Raw genomic sequence first — 5,000 nt, 5'->3', positions numbered from 1 at the left:
CTGTGCTAATCAAACTATATTTCAGTTGTTACCTGCGACATTGCTGTTACTACAGCAACAGGAATCGTGTCAGTAGTGATGGGCAGCATCACAAAGTTTAAGGGAATATGATTCGATGGATTGTTAAGTCAAAAAGGAACAGCTCTTACCAGTGCACATGCACTCATTGTATGCAAAGAGAGAGAGAGAGAGAGAGAGAGAGAGAGAGAGAGAGAGAGAGAGAGAGAGAGAGAGAGAGAGAGAGAGAGAGAGAGAGAGGGACAGAGAGCACAGACAGAGAGGGAGAGAGAGAGAGTGAGAGAGAGAGAGAGAGAGCACAGACCAAGAGGGAGCTGAGGCCCACTGGGATGTTTGAAGTGGGACACTACACCTACCTGTCGATGTCATAAACCTGTCTAACCCTAACCCATAAACCTGTCTAACCCTAACCCTAACCTGTACATAATTACACTTAATTACGGTGCAGGCCACACCTAAACATCTCTTCCACAGCTGTAATCAATATGTTATGCAGACACACACACACAGAAGTTAGAAGTTAGCCAGATCATGAAGGATGCAATCCCTGTGGTGAGATACATCTGTAATAGAGACAAGCAAGTAAAGATCTCTCACCCACACACACATATGTACACACATATGTACCCATATTCAGTGTGTGTGTTTGTGTGTGTGCCTGTTCTGTCTGTGAGCAGTGGTGTGATAAGCCTGGGATGGCTTATGTTACTTCAGAAGGGCAGTCCCTGAAGGAACCCCCTGGTATGGGTTACTCTCTCTGTGTGTACTGTATGTGTGTGTGTGTGTGTGTGTGTGTGTGTGTACTGTATGTGTGTACTGTATGTGTGTGTGTATTGTATGTGTGTGTGTGAGAGAGAAGGAGGAGAATCCAACTATTCAGCGTTCTGCCCTCGCCCCAGTGACCCCAGTGACCCCCCCCCCCTTGCTCTGACGTACAGTTAGAACAGATCTAGTGACACAGAGATAAAAGCCTTCCTGTGTCTCTCTTGTACTCTCTGGTTCACCCCTCTCTAATGTCACCAGAGCACAGAGTGCTAGAGGTTTGTCTGGAGCTTTCAAACTGACGATCCTTATAAACTTCCTGTCCATGGTTAGCTGATATGTAGAAAACCCCTCAGCACTTTCTGGACTCCTACTTCAGGTGCCCTGTCACACACACACACACACACACACCAAAGACTTTGACCATAAACTGGTACAACACCCACAGCCTCTCAGTCTGCATACAAAACTTCCTTTGAAACAAAACTGTTTGAGATTGATGGTGAGCAGACTCTGGTAGGCTATATAACATATATAAGCAATATAACATATATAAGCTATATAACATATGTGACAAACACAAACCTGCTGCTGAGTAGTTACACCTCAAATACCTCCTGACTACTTTCATGTAGTCATTATACAGTAATACTGTACACACATACCCACCTCTAACACACTTTTTCCCACTCTCACAAAACTGCCCACGCAGAACTGGTGTTTCAGACAGTGTTGGACCTGGGAATACCTTGCTCTTCAAGGGTTGGGCATTCACTGTAAATGTCCCATAAAAATGTGGGCGGATTGTTTTCAGGTGAATGTATGTGTTTGCCTGTGTGTGTTTGCCTGTGTGTGTGTGTTTGCCTGTGTGTGTGTGTTTGCCTGTGTGTGTGTGTTTGCCTGAGTGTGTGTGTTTGCCTGTGTGTGTGTGTTTGCCTGTGTGTGTGTGTTTGCCTGAGTGTGTGTGTTTGCCTGTGTGTGTGTGTTTGCCTGAGTGTGTGTGTGTTTGCCTGTGTGTGTGTTTGCTTGGGTGTGTGCATATGGAGGCAGACACACACACCTGTGTCTGACTGGTGTACACACAGGGAGACAGGGATTACATCTCACACTCTCAGCTCTGTCATCACAACTGAAATGTAATCCCTAATCTCTTCCGTTTGTCTGTTGAAATAAGAGAGCAGGTTAATCTGGCCTGTATTATACAGAGAGACCCAGTCACGTCATTATAGGTAGGTCAGAGCAGGGTCTATGGTCACACTGACACACACTAATCAGATGGATTCATGGTGTTTGTGTGTGTGTGTGTGTGGGGGGGGGGGGTGCACTTGTAATACATCTGATCTAGAAGCAACTTTGTTTGTTTGTATTTTTCATAAACCATATAGGGAAGGAAGGAAACGGAGGATGCATCTAAGGAGACTAGATTGGGGTGTGTGTGTGTGGGGGGGTTTGTTTGATAGAACAGTCTAACATTCTACCTTTCAGTATGATCGTAAGAGTTTCTCACAGTCCAAAATAAAACGTGCAAAAGTGATCATCCTGATTAACTGTCAACTGTCACTTTAAAATGAAACCAGCTACGCTTGTCTCACGCTTGTCATATCATTAACTCAGTTTCCAGAAACTCGACACCTCTCAGTATTATTTACCATAGATGAAGCCAGTGGCCAGGTGTCTGTGGTCTCAGGGAGATGGTGTGGAGCAGGGCTGGTCCTTCCTATAGGCAACATAGGCAGCCGTCTAGGACAGCATGAATATGGGGGGCTGCATTTTCCCAAGTGCATCCATTAATTAATGGGAGTCAGGTGGCTGAAAGGTGAGGGAGTCGGGCCAGTAATCAGAAGGTCGCCAGTTCGATTCCCGGCTGTGCCACATGACGTTGTGTCCTTGGGCAAGGCACTTCACCCTACTTGCCTCAGGGGGACTGTCCCTGTACTTACTGTAAGTCGCTCTGGATAAGAGCGTCTGCTAAATGACTAAATGTAATGTAATGATTAACCCTCCTGCACTACCAGCAAAGGGTGCCAACCACGCCACGTCATATGTTGTGGTTGGGGGGGGGAACACCCTGATTGGGGGGGGGGGGTTGCTGGTGATAAATCTTGCCTAGGGTGCCAAATGTGCTAGTGTGCACTTATGGGACGTTTCTTCATGGACTTCACTGTGGTTAGACATCACCACATCATGTGTGCAACAAGTGCTTAACAAAACATCATGCTCATTCGGCATGCATACATTGTCAGCATGCGGGTGGGCAAAAGTATGACCTGACATGTAGCATGCTTTATTATGCACTATGCATGCATTATGACCAATAACAGCAGCTACCTGTCTACACAGTAACAACCCTCACCCAATCACAGTAGCTACCTGTCTACAGAGGGAAAACCGTAACCCAATCACGGTCGGCGATAAAAACGTCATCGTGTAGGACCTACTCTGACACCAGGTAACACCGATAGGGCTTTTCCCGCGTGCACACCGAGACTGTCAGCAGAAATGCAGGTAAACCGCCTTCAAGAAGGGGATTCCCCGTCCATGGGAGCCCGATGCTGTTTAGTAGCCACTCTGTCCCGCACGTCAAACCCTAAGCAGAGTGATGAAAGCTGTAATTTCGCCACATAAAATTCGATCCCAGTCATCGACACAAGGCTGTTTACAAAACGCTAAATAGATGTCCTTCCTAATGCATATGTAAACTTTCATGCGTACTGGTGTGAAACCGTACTACCAAATGTAGCTATCACGTTTACAAACCTGATTTGATCTTTCTGATGCTGCTTCGGTTCTAGTGTTATATTCCCTTCTTCCAAACGTGTTGCTGGTTGAAAATAGACCTTCTAACTGGACTGTAGTTGAGTGCTCACTGTGGACGTCTGTCTCCATATAGCGCGACATGACTCTTAATGACAAAAATCCTCAACTAAAGCAAGCCAAACAACATCATCAGCTGACTGTAAAACAATCTCATGAACAGTTTACTTAACATTTAATTTCGTTAGCCGACTTTGTAGCAGATTTTTTATATACAAATCGTAGTAGCCTGTTCAGAGATATCGTTTGGTCGTCCTTTGCCAAGTGGATACGATGAGACGCTTTACGCTAAAAATACCTGTCTACGACTATATTTGGCTTGGCTAGATCACAATCGCCTCTCTAAAATAGTCAGGCCCGCCCCGGTACAATGAATGGGTCTTCGGCTATCTCACACAGCCGCGTCTCCCTGTGCTAAAATTAGAAACACCGCCTGCGTCAATCACGAGCCTCAGTGCGTCAAGTCCTGGGCCCGCCTCTGGGAGCAGATCATTGGCTACAATTAGAACGTGACCGAGATGTACGTGTCTCGGAATTGGTTGTCGTTGATTTACAAGTTCTCAGTGGCTCGTGCCCTGTGTTTTATTTTTGAGGTTTCTGTCAACGCCGCATCGTTTCTTGAAAGGCTGTCCTCGTAGCGGGCTGGGTTAGGTGGCTCCTTCAGATTTTCAATACTTGCTCAGATGAGGCGTAATCTACTGTGGCCAACAAACCACCAAGCTGCATTTCAAATGATTGACATTTAATAATGTAATATTTTGTAGAATTCAAGCTTGTTTGTTGGATACGATTTGAGAAATAAAAATTAAAAATACCATAGGAAAATGTGTCTACTAATGGCTTACTTAACCTATGTCAATTTGTTTCTTTAAATATACACAGGTTCTCATGGAGAGAAGTGTTTACGATTTTGAGAGTGCACCTGTTGATAAAGCATGCTCGTTGTTGTTGTTGTTTTTGAATATATTTCGCCATGACTGATGGTAAAAGGCTATTGTGATTATATGTATTTTAGACATACACAGATATAACAAATCTGTATACATTTAGAGGCCGTTTTCAAATGTTTTGGAACCTCAATTTGCAATAGCCTGTCTGTTAAACAGTAAGCTTGCCTACGGAGTCATTTTGTCCAACAATCATAAAATCTACTTGCTTTCAGCGTCTGAAAGTGCTGAAATTCAGCCCCCCCCCCCCCACACCCCCCTCTTTGTCCCTCCCTCTCTGTTTCTGGCACTGTGTGTGGGGCTTATGTGTCCGGTAGCCTACTGTACGGCGAGAGGGAGCTACAGTTGGTGACGTCACCTCTCCCATTACGTCACATTGACGTAGCGCATACCAAGCGCTCTATGTGGAGGCAGACTCACATAAATGCTCTATTAGACTTTCTCCCTCAGACCGCGCAC

The sequence above is a fragment of the Hypomesus nipponensis genome, chromosome 2 (genome assembly GCF_054491055.1).
Source record: "Hypomesus nipponensis isolate SF chromosome 2, ASM5449105v1, whole genome shotgun sequence".
NCBI lineage: Eukaryota > Metazoa > Chordata > Actinopteri > Osmeriformes > Osmeridae > Hypomesus > Hypomesus nipponensis.
This window is presented reverse-complemented; position numbering follows the sequence as displayed.